This window comes from Strigops habroptila, unplaced genomic scaffold (genome assembly GCF_004027225.2).
Source record: "Strigops habroptila isolate Jane unplaced genomic scaffold, bStrHab1.2.pri NW_022045625.1_ctg1, whole genome shotgun sequence".
NCBI lineage: Eukaryota > Metazoa > Chordata > Aves > Psittaciformes > Psittacidae > Strigops > Strigops habroptila.
In genome coordinates this window covers 37,842-54,083 of record NW_022651102.1, presented here as the reverse complement: position 1 = coordinate 54,083, position 16,242 = coordinate 37,842, and the positions used below count along the sequence as shown (strand labels likewise).

The 16,242-nt window shown below is 50.9% G+C and overlaps 1 long non-coding RNA gene across 1 annotated transcript; it reads right to left on the bottom strand.

The window, feature by feature from the left end:
- Positions 1-3,994: 3,994 nt before the first annotated feature.
- Positions 3,995-14,104, bottom strand: LOC115603210. Its single transcript, XR_003989828.1, has 3 exons — positions 14,094-14,104; positions 12,511-12,515; positions 3,995-4,081 (listed from the first exon to the last, which is right to left on the bottom strand). It is a non-coding gene; the product is annotated as an uncharacterized LOC115603210 (long non-coding RNA).
- Between the last annotated feature and the right edge of the window lie 2,138 nt (positions 14,105-16,242).

The following is a 16,242-nucleotide window of genomic DNA, read 5'->3' as shown; positions in this document are numbered from 1 at the left end:
CCGCAGGTAAAACCATAGGGTGGCCCGTGGCGTGTACCTCGTATATTTTCTTTCTCGAGCAGTAGGACGCCTTCTGTTGATAGCTGAGACATGGGTTGGTACGCGTGGAGAGCTGGATAGATCGGATAAATCGTCTCTCAATTGTTTGAACTCCTGGGACAGTTTTTCCACAGCTGAAATGATGGAAGGGGTGAGATTGTCTTCGAACTCTCGGAGTTGACGAATCAGGCAATCCACTGTTGGTGATACTCCGTCATTCCAGGTCATTGATGCCAATGTGTGGGCATATGATGATGGCGCACTCCGTGTAAGTTTCCACCACATGGGTCGTGTACATTCGACTTCATCTGGGTCTACGGATGTGTTCCTGGAATCCGGCCAACGATAGATCATCTCTATAATGGCTGATTCCCTCAGGGACTGGATGCCTTTCTCTATCGTGGTCCAGTTGGCTGAGCGATTCGTAATATCGTCTTTGTAGGGAAACCTTTCCTTCACAGCTGCCAGGAGCCGCCTCCAAAGACTGAGGGCTCGCTTCTCTCTTGCAATCGCTTTGTCAATTCCTCCTTCCTTAGCAAGTGATCCCAGCTGCTTGGCTTCCCTACCTTCTAGTTCGTGACCGTCGGCCCCATTGTCCCAGCACCGGAGCAACCAGGTGACAATGTGCTCCCCTGGAAGACGGGTGAAATCTTTTCGCATATTCCGTAGTTCGGTTGAGGTCCGGGGTCGAGAAGTGACCTCTTCTTCTTCTTCCTCTTCCTCTGACCCACGTAGTAGTAACTCTTGTTCAGGTGCTGTTGCATATAGTAATGGCACTGGGTCTTCATCTTTCTTCGCTTCGCGGGTTGCTCTTTGTGCCTTTCGTCTGCTTTTGCTTACAGGGGCAACAGACATTGTCACAAACTGGACATTTGGTTTAGCTGCAGTGTTTGTCACTGTGGTTGGAGTGGCTGCAGTGTCTGCCACTAGGATTGGAGTGGTTGCAATGTCTATTGCTGGGGTTGGTGCAGCTGTTGTGCTTGGGAGTTGAGTAACACCAACAGCTGCATTATCTGTTGCTGTCGGGGTTTGAGTAGCTACTGTGCTTGTCACTGGGGTTCGTGTAGCTGCAGTGCTTGGAGTAGCCATATTGTCTGTTGCTGTCGGGGTTTGAATAGCTACTGTGCATGTCACTGGGGTTGGTGTAGCTGTGGTGCTTGGAGTAGCTATATTGTCTGTTGCTGTCGGGGTTTGAGTAGCTACTGTGCTTGTCACTGGGGTTGGTGTGGCTGCGGTGCTTGGAGTAGCCACATTGTCTGTTGCTGTCGGGGTTTGAGTAGCTGTTGTGCTTGTCACTGGGGTTGGTGTAACTGCTGTATTTGAAGTTGGAGTAGTTGCGTTGTCTGTTGTGGTCAGGGTTTGAGTAGCTGTTGTGCTTGTCACTGGGGTTGATGTAGCTGCTGTACTTGGAGTAGCTGTGTTGACTGTTGTGGTCAGGGTCTGAGTAGCTGCTGTGCTTGTAGTTGGCATAGCTGCGTTGTCTGTTGCTTTGCCATCAGATCCAGAGACATTTTTTTCCCTTTGAAGGTGCTGGATAGTGTTGAGCAGGGCTCTGTAGGCATAGGCCAAGCCCCAGCACGTTGCCAAAATTTGTCCCTCTCTGGTATAACCAGGACGACAGCACACCTCGTTTAAGTGTTTTACTAGTTTTTCCGGATGTTGCACTTGTTCAGTGGTGAAGTTCCAAAGCACTGGAGGGGCCCACTGGCCTAGGTACTTGCCCATACTATCCCACACACCCTGCCACTCATAACTGTCCAGCCTCAGGGAAAATCTCCTGGTGGTCCTCCTATATCGTCGCCTAACCCTAGACCAGATTCGAACCTGATACTGCTGAATTTTTGAGATTAAACGAAATAGGATGTTCCTACGACGGGATGGCCGTGGGTAAAACACACTCCGTATGTTTGCCAACATGCTGATCCCCAGCACAATCAGCAGGCAGGTTTCAAGGGTACTCAAAGGCCATCTAAAACCTTCAGAACTCTCAACTGCTGTTGCAAATAGGCTGGTGGGGGAAGGGGGGGTGAAAGAGAATGCTTCCTTCGTAAGTTTACCCCCCGAGGAGAAAAAAAAAAGATATGCAATTGCTAAAATATTTCATTATATACCTCCCAATGTATAGTGGTGATGGCCACGCTGGAAGCACAAACCAGACCAGTTTCATGATCAATGAGTCTATTGTATTACAAGTCATTACCATGAAGTACAGTGAAACAAGAACCTTAGCCCAGGCCCCCCAGCCGATAAACACTAAAACAGCAAATAGTGGCTGTAAGTAAGGTACAACATGCTGAAACTCTGAGATCAAGCGCAACACGTCTGAGAGCCAAATAATCACCATTGTGATGAGTAGTAACAATGAATGCTTATCACAAATATGATTAAACACACTCTGGTCAGATCTGTCGTTATCTCAACCTTTCGTGCCCCATGTTGGGCGCCAAAAAGAACTGTCGTGGTTTGAGCCCAGCCGGTAACTCAGAACCACACAGCCGCTCGCTCACTCCCCCCCCCCTTCTTCCTCCCCCCGCTCCCGGAGGGATGGGGAGGAGAATGGGAAGAATGTAACTCCCACGGGTTGAGATAAGAGGAGTCCTGCAACTAAGGTATAACACAAAACCACTACTGCTACCACCAATGATAATAACGATTAGTGAAATAACAAGGGGAGAGGATACAATTGCTCACCACCCGCCGACCGATACCCAGCCCAACCCGAGCAGTGATCTGGGCCTTCCGGGTAACTCCCCCCGGTTTATATACTGGGCATGACGTGCTGTGGTATGGAATACCCCTTTGGCTAGTTTGGGTCAGGTGTCCTGTCTCTGCTTCCTCCCGGCTTCCCCTCCTCCCTGGCAAAGCATGAGACTGAGAAAGTCCTTGGTTGGAATAAACATTACTTAGCAACAACTAAAAACGTTGGTGTTATCAGCGTTGTTCCCAGGCTGAAAGTTAAAAAACACAGCACTGCACCAGCTACTAAGCAGGAGAAAAATGACTGCTATAGCTGAACCCAGGACAGATACATAGACACATAGATACGTAGATAAAAAAAAATTAATAAAAAAATAAGAAACTGAAAAGAAAAAACTTAAAAAACCCCAAACCTGGATTCAGTAAAAAGAAAGAAACGGACAAAGCAATAAAAGGATGAATTCACGAATGCATGAATCCATGAACAAATAATTCACCAACTCGTTAAGAAATAGACTGGGTGGACGGACACGGCACAGACCTAAAAGCGCAGGAGGAGGTGGAGGAGTGGCTGAAGGCACATCAGGATTCTCGTATCAGACCTGCTGCTGACCCAAAGTTACAACTCAGGAGTCTCAGAGACTTGTTCAAGCATGAGAGCTCCTTTTCATTTCTATCCCCAAATTCATCACAAATACGAAACTGAGAAGGGAGGCTCAGAAAAGATCCTTCCCTTTATAGAAACCCCTGCCTTGAGCTTCCCCTTGGAAAGTCCTCTTGGAAATGTTCTGGGCTGACCTGGAGCTCTGAGTAACCCTGACCCACACAGCACCTTCTCTACAGCAGCAGCACCCTTCGGCTGCCCTGCTGGGGTCAATCCTTCCCCACCAGCTTCTCCCCCAGCACTGTGGGGAGCTCCCGGGCAGGCTGAGTGCTGATCCTGGCAGGCGGCAGAGTCCCTGCCCCGGCACAGAGCCCCTGGGGTGCAGGGACCCTGCTCGCAAGGACAGCGCTGGGCACCCCTGACTGCACACCCACATTCACACCCTGCAGCCAGCCCCGGAACAAGGGACCTGTCTTCTCCTGGCCTTCGCATGGTGCAGGGAGAAGCCCTGCTCTGGAGTGACTCCCGGAGCACCCCTGAGTGCCCAGTGGCCATGGGCACGATGCTGCCACCATCACAAAGCTGTGGCGGTCACTGTGGAGACGCCCATTGTGATGGGGGCCCCCCCGGTGAGCGTGGACTATTTAGGGAGCAAGAGCCCTGCAGTAACCAGTGCAGAAGAGACCCCTCCCTGGGGAGGCTGCATCTCCCCTGGCTGCCCTGCACATCCAGGTACGTGTTCTTTGACTTTTCAATCCTACTTTAGTGTTTGCTCAAAACACGTTGTGGGTGCGTGCTCTAAAGGGAGGAGAAGCTGTCAGGAGATGTGCTGGTGCCATCCCAGCTGGAGGAGCAGGGGAGAGGTGAGGAGGAGGCCCTGGGCTTGTTGATGTGCTTGGAGCTCAGCTCTGGCTGCAGAGGTGCTGGGGGCGAAGCAGGAGCCTTGTGTGTGCAGGAGCTGCTGGTGTGAGAGGTGCTGAGAAGGTGTGAGGGCAGGAGCAGCCCCTGGGCAGTGCAGCTGCTGGTGCTGTCACTGAGAGCTCAGCACAAGGGGACCTGCCTGGCTCCAGCAACGTGCGCGGAAACCCACCGGGCATTGCGGAAGGTGGGAAGGAGCTGGTGGGCTCTGGTAAAGCCCAGGCCAGCGCCGGGCATTGTGGAAGGCTCCAGTGCTCTGCTGGGCTCTGGCAATGCCTTCTGGAAGGTGACAAAGGCCCTGGCAGGCGCAGGCTCAGCCCAGAAGCCCACCGGGCATTGCGGAAGGTGGGAAGGAGCTGGTGGGCTCTGGCCACCCCTGCGCAATCCTGACTGGGGCAATGCCCCCGGGAGCCCCTGTGCTCCCACAGCAACAGTGCCAGGACCGGAGCTGTTGCTGGGCCTCCCCTGCCCTTGGCAAGCACTGCCCCAGCCCCAGCAACACTTGGGAGCTGCACTTCCTCAGCCAAATAATGCTGCTCCCAGCTCCGTGCCCATCCAAAGAGCCGAGCTCCAAGAGTGCAAATGTCCAGCCCCTGCTGCCACAGCAAAGGGGCCAGGACAGGGTCAGTGTTTAAAGCCAGCCGGGAACTCAGCACCAGCAGCCGCTCGCTCAGCACCCGGGTGGGATGGGGAGGAGGATGGGAACAATGTAAAACCCACGGGTGGAGATGAGAAGAGCTCAGGAACTGAAATCAAGTTCAATGTAATATTGGTATTATTGTTATTAAGAATAATGGAGACAACAAGGGGACAGACTTGGAACCAAAGGAGAAAGAAAGCACCAATAGCCAGCAGTGCTGCCCAGTACAATTGCTCAGTACCCGCTGAGCGACAGCCAGCCCGACCTGAGCAGCGACCCGTCCCTTCTGGGTGACTCCCCCCAGTTTCTACGGCCTGAGGTGTTATTGGCCCACGGGGCTGAAAAGCATCTATATTAGAGTGTATAATTTATAATAGTAATATAGATATATTGTATAATCGTATCTATTATTATAAGAAATAATAATTTTACTTAAATTATAAGTTATTATAAAAATAAGTGAGGGTTAGAGTTAGGGTCAGGAACAGGGGTTTCACTCAGGGATGGGGTTTAGGATTTAGGGTTAGGGATTGATTTAGGCCACAGCATCATGGCAGGGAGGGGACAAGGACATGAGGAGTTTGGAGGATCCCAGTGGTGTTTTCGGGGCTCTGGGGATGTTTTAGGGTGTCCATCGGGTTTTGTGGGGGTGGGTTGGGGTTTTTTTGAGGTGTTTCAGTGGTGTTTCTGAGTGCTATGGGTGTGCTTTAGAGTGGTCCACTAGAGCAGGTTGCTCCAAGCCCCTGTGTCCAACCTGGCCTTGAACACTGCCAGGAATGGGGCAGCCACAGCTTCTCTGGCCACCCTGTGCCAGTGTCCCACCACCCTCACAGGGAAGAATTCCTTCCTAATGTCTGAACTAAATCTGCCCTCTTTCAGCTTAAAGCCATTCCCCCTTGTCCTGTCACTGCACACCCTTGTAAAAAGCCCCTCTCCAGATTTCTTGTAGGCCCTGTTTAGGTATGGGCTTAGTAAGGTCTCCCTGGAGCCTTCTCTTCTCCAGGCTGAACACCCCCAGCTCTCTCAGCCTCTCTTCATCGAAGACGTGCTCCAGCCCTTGGAGAATCTTTGTGGCCCTTCATAAGCACATCATTCTGGGATCTTAAGAGAAGAGAGGTTGGAAGAGACCCCAGGAGGTTGAAGTCCAACCTGCCAGAAACAGGGTCAGAGCAAGTGGTTCAAGGCTTGATTCAGCCTGAGTTGGAAAACCCCAAATCCAGAGGCTGCACAGCCTCTCTGGGGGACCTTATGCAGCACTCGCCTGAGCCTATGGGAACAAGGTTTCCTTATGTCCTGGCTGAACCTCTCCTCTGTCACTATCCCCCATTGCCTTTTGTCCTCCCACCAGGCACCATGGTGAGGAGCCTGGCTCTGGATTCGCCATGTCCTCCTTGCCAGTACAGGCAGCCAGTCCCCGACAGTCTTCCCTTCCCAAGATCTCCCGTCCCCATTCAGCCTTCCCTTCACCAGGCAAGCCCAGCTCCCCCAGCCTCTCCCCACAGGCAACGTGCTCCAGTCCCTGCCTGTCCTGAGGGCCCGTTGCTAAACCCACTCCTGCTTGCCAATAGCGTTCCTGAATTGGGGATCTGAAACCTGGATGGAGTATTCCAGAGCATCCCTTCCCTTGTTCTCCTGCCGTGCTCCTGGTCGTACAGCCCGGGATGCTGCTGTCCTCCCTTGCTGCCAGGGCACACGCTGCCTCCTGTCCAGCTCCTGCCCACCCAGACCTTTGCCATGGGCTGCTCCCAGCCAGGCAGCCCCAGCCTGTGCCAGTGCAGGTGAGTCCCCTGCAGGGGCAGAAACTGGCATTTCTCCCTCTGGGATTTCCTGGGGCTCCTGCCAATACGTGCTCTCCTCCTCCTGGAGCCTCTTCATTGAGCAGAGGCCTTGGAAAATGTTTCACTAAAGGCTCAATGGAAGAAGGCATCAAGTTCCTCAGTATCAACATCAGTGTCTTCTGCTTCACATTTGCCACATCTTACCTAGGAACACAGCACAGATGCCTAGAAAGTCAAAGGCAAACAGTGCAGCTCTTTGCCAAGGACTTCCTAGGCAAGGATGAGGATGGAAGCCTCATAGCCTGGCTGTGAGGGTCAGCTGTGTGACCTCTGCTCCCACATGAGCACCTTGCCCTGCTCTATCCCCTCTCCCTGCCCTTCAGCTGTCTCGGTGCACAGCTCTCAGTCCTTGTCACCACCAGGCTCCACAACACACTTGGACCTTTTTGTCACACCAGCATTCACAACAAGGCAAAACCAATTTCTTCCTATGGTTACTCTCACTAGAGAAAATGGTTTGCAAGTTTAATCCTTAATTGTTGGCAAACTCAATCCCCATGTCTTGCAGCAACCAGCCTTCCAACTACTTCATAGGCATTACAAGGGCTATTGGCCCTGTCATTAAGGGCTATTGGCACTGCAGCGTCCTAGAAAGGATTTTAACATCCATCCCCAAGGTCACACAGGTTAACATCTGCTCAGACAGCTTTGCCTTCTGCCACGCACACATCATCCAGGATCTAGAAGGCAACAGCAACACACAGAGAGATGGGGGAACAAAATGACCACTGCCCCCTGTTGGGATTTTCTGGCACGCACCTGCCCTTCCAAGCAAAAAGGGAGGTGCAAGGTCTGAACCGACCCATTTTATCACAGTTCATCAGAGCACTTCCTCGGTTCATCCAGCAGCGCCTCAGAAACCTGCCTCGAGGCTTCCTTCCAGCAGCAGCTCACAAACACAGAGAGGAGCCCAGGGCTTACTAGAGGCTGCCCAACTGAAGCAGAAACCATTGGGATGAGCAGGTCTGTCTCAAACCAGCAAGGTCTCCTACAGCCTGGCCTACACCCAGACACAGTCCATTTCACTGGGCTACTCGAGAACATGCTCAGCTTTAGACAATAAGATTTGTGCTGAACAGGGACCACCCTGTTCTCCCCTTTGGAGTATACCCTGAAGATCACGCAGCTAACGTTGGATCCTGGAGATGGGAATTCTGAGAGCAAATGCAGACCCACCTGTACCTGAGGGCTAAATAGGCATCTACGGGGAAGTTAAACATGAGGAAGATTTATCTGCACATGTTCTGAAGCAAAAGGGTTACAGCACATAAAATGCTTGTTCACCACGTTTTTGTAGGAGGATTTTCAAATCCCTTACCTTGTGGGCAATCTCCATCCATCCCTTGGTGCCCTGCTGCACTCATGATGCAGGTCTGGACCATCCTCTTTCAGGACCCCGTTGCTGTATGGCACTTTGCTCTCTTCAGGTAGTTTCAGAGCACGAGGAGTTTCACTGGCACGCAGCTCTGCTCAGCACACGTGTCTTGGCTTGCAGATACGCTCAGTGACTCTGAACGCTGGCCTAATGCAACAGACAGCCTTGTGTTCTGCAACGGGCCCTCCACACGTGTCCCACCTTCAGATGCGTCTGTGCTTTCCTCTTGAGATCCTGTTTCTTCTAGGTTTTCACTCTAGTTTTTCACTCTTGTTGTCCTCAAGGGTGCTGGCCTGAATTGTTACTGGCAGGTCTGGAAGGTCTTGTGAGAGATCCAGCCTCTCATCAGCCTGACAGAGAAGAGAGGGCAGCGGTGACCCTGCTGACAGCAGGGAGGTTGAGGTTTCATTCTTTTGTGCATTCCTCTTCCAGCAAGGGAAGCAGTCTTTGAGGAACACATGGTTCTCTTTCGGGTGCTGAATCCTCCCCAGGCGCTTCTTCCTGCTGCTCTTCTGGGGCTATTGCTTGTTCGTCTTGATAGGCTGCCTGCCTTTTTAGATGAGAATAGATCCACCAGCAGCCAAGAAGTGCCAGTGCTCCACGTATGGCGTATGGGATGAAATTCCACAAGCGTAAAGACATTTTAGAGAGCCTCAGCAATTGTATCTAGAAGGAGAAACAGAAAACATGTTACAATAGTCACAGGGAAGGGAACAGGAAGACTCAAGTTTCAAAAATGCATTGAGGTATTTCTAGTAGCATGAACCAGCTTGTTTTCCAGCTGCTCTTTAAATTCACATCTCTGCTCTACCAGCAGACCACACAACAAGATTCTTACCTAAGACCAGGGATCTCTGGACATTGCTCACCATTATAGTCACCAGTTTCACCTTTCTTCCCCTTTACACTCAGAACAATTTCACCTTCTTTCTCCTGCCTCCCCATTGCAGGCCAGTACTACACACAGGGACAGCATCCAGCACTGCAGTTTCTCCACCAGCAGGCTGGGTTCACAGCACAGCTGGACCACAGGCACCCCAAGGCGCAGCCTTGATGCTCTGCAGGTCTCCCCAGTTCTCCACTTGAAAGGCAGCATCCCATTCAGGAGGGCTCCATAGGCTGACAACATGTGCTTCTCTGGAACATAACTCCTCACTGAAGGGGAAGTGCTTGGCACATGTTCTCCCCCACAGCGTTGCAAGAGGCTGGTGTGCAGGCACACGACACAAGGCTGAAGTTCAGTAGGAGCCCAACAGCAACACGCAGCTCCTCCGCTGACTTTTACATGCACAGTGAAGAAATTCCTCAACAAAGAACAGCTACAGCCCAAGTGTCTCCCAATGACCACATGTCCCTCTAAAAGATTTCACAGCAGTGAAGGTGGGAAATATGCTGTAACACCCTTAGAAGAGTGGTATGGATCTAGCAAAAGCAGCCAGAAGAGAGAAACCGCTCCTTAGGAAACCAGCTCCGAAGCCTGTTCTACATGAAATTTGCTACATTGGCAGCTGCTCCTCCTTTGACTTTCTAGTGTTGAAAGCTGCCTCTTTTACTTGAGAAAGGGTGTGAACCCTTTCCTGCCTGGACTCATGTCCCAGTCACACTCCCCATCCACACACCTCCCCTGGGTTATATGAGGCAGGGCTGACGGGCCTTCCCTTTTCCTTCAGCAAAGCCTACAGCTGGCACACAGAGCTAAACAGTTCCGCACATCCCCAAAAGAGCCCCTTGCTGCAAAGCACTCTCAGTTGCTATTTTCACTGGACAGGAATTTAAGCAAAACACCACGTGTCTGACAATGCTTACACACAATGTGCTTTTCTCCACATGGGCCCTAAGACCTCTGCCAATGAGCACCAAAGAGAAAGATTGTTCTCAGGAGATAGCAAAGTCCTAGAAAAGGGACACACCCCCTGGAAAAGGGTATGAGCTGGTTCCTCTTTACAAGGAGACATTTCTCAGACAAGACAACTCCTCAGACAAGACAAGGCAGCCTATCGACTGCGCTTAGTCTGTCTCCAGAGGAAAAACACTTTTGCTATCAGAGCAAGCGTTCTGAGCACAGCTTTCAGATACCACTCTCCTTCAGGGCCTCCATTTTCACCAGCAGCTGATTCCATTCCAGCTAAGGGACAAAACCATGCCTCCCTCAGGCTCAAACTGAGCATCTGAGACTCAGAGAATTTCATATTCATCCCAGATTCGTCACCTCCTCCAGCCACTCCCTCCTATCCCACAGGAGCAAACACACAATCTCCTCCTATCTATCTCGGACACCAGCCTGGCTTCCCCACTACTTGTTGCAGAGTCACAGTCATAAAGTCATGGAATGGTTTGGGTGGGGAGGGACCTTAAAGCTCATCCAGTTCCAACACCCTGCCAGGGACAGGGACACCTTCCACTAGAGCAGGTTGCTCCAAGCCCCGTCCATAGCATAGCACAGCACAGCATAACACAGCACAGCACAGGGTAGGATAGGATAGGATAGGATACCACAGCACAGCACAGCATAGCAGCGACCAGCACAGACCAGCATGGACCAGAACAGCATAGAATAGAATACTTCATTGGGAAGGGACCTACAACAACCATCTAGTCCAACTGCCTGACTAATTCAGGGCTCACCAAAAGTTAAAGCATTGGCCAAATGCCTCTTTAACACTGACAGGCTTGGGGCAGCAACCACCTCTCCAGGAAGCCTGTGCCACTCTCTGAATACCCTCTCTGTGAAGAAATGCTTCCTTCTATTAAGTGTGACCTCCCCTGACTCCCAGGTGTCCTGTCCCTGGATCCCAGGGAGAAGAGATCAGCACCTCCCTGGGGGTTTATTTCCTGACAACACTTCTTTTTCTCTTTGTTTACCAGCATGGGTATAAACTCAAACCAGTGTTCATAAATAAAGTTAGCCTTCATTTAGTCTTGCGGATTCCCTGGCACGCCTGGATTACATTTCTAAGTAGCATCTTGCCATAAGGTGACACAGATGTCTCAAAAAAAAAAAACTGAAAAAAAGGGAAAACTCTGGAGTCGGAGGGAAGACACAGTCAGAACTAATTAAAGTAAATGAAAGGCAGAGCAAAAGCATCCCCTTCCTGTCTGCTCCGACTGTACCTGTTTAGGGTTGTGGGTAGCCATAGGGAGGGTGGAAGCCTCGCATCTCTCTTTACAAGTGTTCTCTCTCTCACTGTAAAAGCACTGCAGCCCCAGGTGCTTCTGGTGTCAGAGCCACACTTAGCGTGATCCTTAAAGCCAACTCACATCTGGTCTGAAGTGGGGGGGTTTGGTTTTTGGTTTTGTTTCTAATACACGTATTTCTGTATGTGTTTCAGAGCAGAACCTGGATCTTAGTGTGGTGGGAATAAATCCCTGGAAAGCCTGCCAATTATTGCTGCACAGTTGTCCTGGGTTCAGCTCTAACAGTTATTTGTCTCCTTCTTAGCAGCCAAGTTCAAATGAGTTCAGATTTTTTTATAAAGGATGCACAAAAGCTTTGATTATTTCTTCATTGTCGTACGCTTTGGTGTTTGTGTTTTTTGTTGTTTTGTTTTGTTTTGTTGGGGTTTTTTTGTTTTGGTTTGTTTTTTCCCCAATTCTTCTGCAGTATTATCTTAGGGTTGTATGAAACCTTCATGGAGATGTTGTTCCTGCTGCCCTGAGAGTGGAGTATCTGGAGGCGAACTCACCCACCAGCCGGCAGTGCGGATCATCGGGGCCCAGGTTCTGGGGAGACGCTGGCTCAGGCGAGTCGGCTGTGTCCCATCTGGCTTGTGAAACTGCCACCACAATCCGCAAGTGGCCTGTGCCCCCTGCGGCGAGAGGCTGGGATGCAAAGTAGAGAATTACAAGGGTGTCCCAGACACACTGGGGAACCCCAAATGTGGTTTTATACAGGTTTCTCATACCCTTCAAATGGTCACATACTAGTGCTAGTCACTTGGACTAAGCACTAGCACCCTCCCTACCAATTACTAGTCCTAGTCAAGCTCTGCCAGGCACTAATGCTATTTCTGCTGCAGTCCTGCTCTTGTCTATTGATCCAGATGTCCCTGGAGCCAGTCCTGCAAGAGATACTGATTAATGGTGTGCGGGACAGTGGGAGGGGTTCAAAGACGTGCTGGAGGGGCTGGGATTCTGCCATTATTTCTGTCATGCTGCAATACCTCTTCTCCTTCACAGACAGCTCTAAGATATCATAAAGAAAAGTCCTAGTTCCAGAGCTGGGCTGAAGCTTCCAGTAAAAATCCACTACCTCATCACATTACAGTCTACATATAAATGTATATATATACATATACAAATAAAAGACATCTGGCACTGCGGCCACTCCAACCCCCACAACAGGCACTGCAACTACTCCTACCCCAGCAAGAGGCGGCACAGCTACTTCAACCCCAGCAACAGGCCCTGAGACTACTCCAACCCCTGCCACAGCCACCGCCAAAAGGTGACTGATGAGCTTTTGGTAGAGCTGCCTTGGAGATGGAGGAAATGCAGCAGCTCTCCACCTTGCGTGGTTTCTCAGAGGACCCTTCTGCTGTGGGGTTGCTGAAGGCTGAAGAACAACAAGTGCCAATCGCTACCACAGCAGTGCACCGGTGGCAATATTGCACCAACCGGGACTCCTTGATTCCCATCCATGAGCTGATCCATTAATTGGAGAGCCCAGGAGTGCTTAGCAGCACCCACTCACCCTTTAATAGCCCCATAGGGCCTGTGCACATCCCAGGTTACAGTCTGATTGTAAGTTCTCTCTATCCAAGTGATCCAGGGAAGAACAATTTCAAATGGGGCCCTGAGCAACAAGCCTTTGAACAAACCAAACGGGAGATAGTTCATGCCCTTGGACCAGTCCAGACCAGGCAAGATGTGACAAATGTGCTCTGCACAGCAGCCCGGGAGAATGGTCCTACCTGGAGCCTCTGGCAGAAAGCTCCAGGGGAGTCTCAAGGTCAACCCCTCAGCTTTTGGAGTCAGGGATACAGAGGATCCAAGGCTGGCTATACTCCAACTGAAAAAGAGACACTGGCAGCCTCTGAAGGGCTTCGAGCTGCTTCAGAAGTGATTGGCACTGAAGTACAGCTCCTCCTGGCACCCCGGTTGCCCATGCTGGGCTGGATGTTCATAGGAAAGGTCACATCTACACATCACGTGACCGATGCTACATGGAGTAAGTGGGTTGCACTGATCACACGAGCTCAAATAGAAATCCCAGTCATCCAGGAATCTTGGAAGTGATCATGGACTGGCCAGAAGGCAATGATTTTGGAATGTCACCAGAGAACACATGCTGAAGAAGCCCCACCATATACTGAATGAGGAAAATCTCCAGTACTTTATCTCTGCTGCCTCATGGATGGTGGCAAATGCCCTGTGTTAGTGGTTGCAGCAATGGAAGCAGAGCAATTGGCAACACAGAGGTAAACCCATCTGGGCTGCTGCACTGTGGCAAGATATCGCTGCCCGGGTGCAGAACCTGGTGGTGAAGGTACGCCACGTAGATGCTCATGTACCCGAGTCGGGCCAAGAGGAACACCAGAACAACCAGCAAGTGGATAAAGCTGCTAAGATTGAAGTGGCTCAGATGGATTTAGATTGGCAACATAAGGGTGAATCATTTTTAGCCCGGTGGGTTCATGACACCTCAGGCCATCAAGGCAGAGATGCAACATACAGATGGGCTTGTGATTGAGGGGTGGGCTTAACAATGGACACTATTGCCCAGGTTATTCATGAATGTGAAACATGTGCTGCAATTAAGCAAGCCAAGCAGTTAAAGCTGCTCTGGTATGGGGGACGATGGCTGAAGTACAAATACGGGGAGGCCTGGCACATTAACTATATCACACTCCCACTGACCTGCCAAGGCAAGCGCTATGTGCTTACCATGGTGGAAGCAATCACCGGATGGCTGGAAACGTTGTGTGCCCCATGCCACTGGCTGGAACACTCTCCTGGGCCTTGAGAAACAAGTCTTGTGGCAACACGGCACCCCAGAGAGAATTGAGTCAGACAATGGGACTCATTTCCAGCAGCGTTGCAGCAATCTGCAATAAATGTTTTTTTTCACTGCAATGGGCATTGAGTTTCTGTTTTCTCTGTGCTTTAATTGCAAATGATGGAGTGTCCCAGTTGAAAGAAAGGCTTCATGTTTCAGTTGTTGGTGCTGACACTTTAACCAACAAATAGATCTACACAAAGGTAGATTGAGATGAGATCTCAGGAAGAAGTTCTTCCCTGTGAGGGTGGTGGGACACTGGCACAGGGTGGCCAGAGAAGCTGTGGCTGCCCCATCCCTGGCAGTGTTCAAGGCCAGGTTGGACACAGGGGCTTGGAGCAACCTGCTCTAGTGGAAGGTGTCTCTGCCTGTGGCAGGGGGTTGGAACTGGATGAGCTTCCCTTCCACCCCAAACCAGTCTGGGATTCCACGATTCTCTGATGTGTGAATGTTGGTCACTCTCCACTTCTCGTAGGTGACGTGACGCCCTGTTCCATTGCCCAGGTTGAGCTGTGGCCCCTCGCATGCTCCACCTCTGGAGGAAATGCACTGAGGAAGAGCAGCCTGTGAGGGACCTCCCTGAGCTGGCTGGGCAGAGGCTGGTCCCCCCGTGTCGACTCCCGGAGCACCCTGTGCTCCCACAGCAACAGTGCCAGGACCGGAGCTGTTGCTGGGCCTCCCCTGCCCTTGGCAAGCACTGCCCCAGCCCCAGCAACACTCGGGAGCTGCGCTTCCTCAGCCAAATAATGCTGCTTCCAGCTCCGTGCCCAGATGAAGAGCTGAGCTCCAACAGTGGATACGTCCAGCCCCTGCTGCTACAGCAAAGGGGCCAGGACAGGGTCAGTGTTTAAAGCCAGCCGGGAACTCAGCACCAGCGGCTGCTTGCTCAGCACGCAGGTGGGATGTGGAGGAGAATGGGAACAATGTAAAACCCGCACGTGGAGATGAGAACAGGTCAGGAACTGAAATCAAGTACAATGTAATATTAGTATTATTGTTAATGATAATAATGGACACAACAAGGGGAGAGAGATGGAACCAAAAGGGGAAAGAAAACAGCAATAGCCAGCAGTGATGCCCAATACAATTGCTCAGCACCCGCTGCGCAACACCCAGCCTGACCTGAGCAGCAACCCATCCCTTCTGGGTGGATGCCCTCACTTTCTATGGCCTGAGGTGTCATGGGCCCACCGGACTGAAAAGCATTGATATTAGAGTGTATAATTTATAATAGTAATATAGATATATTATATAATTGTATCTATTTTAATCTGGCAAGGGATGTGAAAGATAACAGGAAAGAATTCTATAGGTACGTAGCAAATAAAAGACAGACTAGGGACAACGTGGGCCCTCTCCAGAAGCTATCAGGAGAACTGGCTACCATGGATTTGGAGAAGGCTGAGGTTCTTAATGACTTCTTTGCCTCAGTCTTCACTAGCACATGGTCTGACCTCACCACCCAAGTCTTGGAAAGCAGATGCAGGGACTGTGAAAATGAAGACCTTAGGCCCACTGTAGGAGAGGATCAGGTTTGAGACCATCTGAAGAACCTGAACATGGACAAGTCCATGGGACCTGATGAAATCCATCCGCGGGTCCTGAAGGAGCTGGCAAATGAAGTTGCTAAGCCACTGCCAATCATATTTGAAAAATCCTCGTAGTCAGGTGAAGTTCCCGATGACTGGAAGAAGGGTAATATAACCCCCATTTTCAAGAAGTGGAAGGTGGAAGACCCGGGGAACTGCAGAGCAGTCAGTCTCACCTCTGTGCCTGGCAATATCTTGGAGCAGATTCTCCTGGAAAGCATGCTAAGGCACATGAAAAACAATGAGGTAGTTGGTGACAGCCAACATGGTTTCACTAAGGGGAAATCCTGCCTGACCAATTTGGTGGCCTTCTATGATGGGGCTACGGAACTGACGGACAGCGGCAGAGCAGTTGACGTCATCTACCTGGGCTTGTTCAAAGCGTGCGACACTGTCCCACACGACATCCTTGTGTCTAAATTGGAGAGACATCAATTTGATAGATGGACCACTCGGTGGATAAAGAACTGGCTCGATGGCCACATGCAAAGAGTTGTGGTAAAGTGCTCAATGTCCAGTTGGAAAACAGTAACGAGTGGTGTCCCTC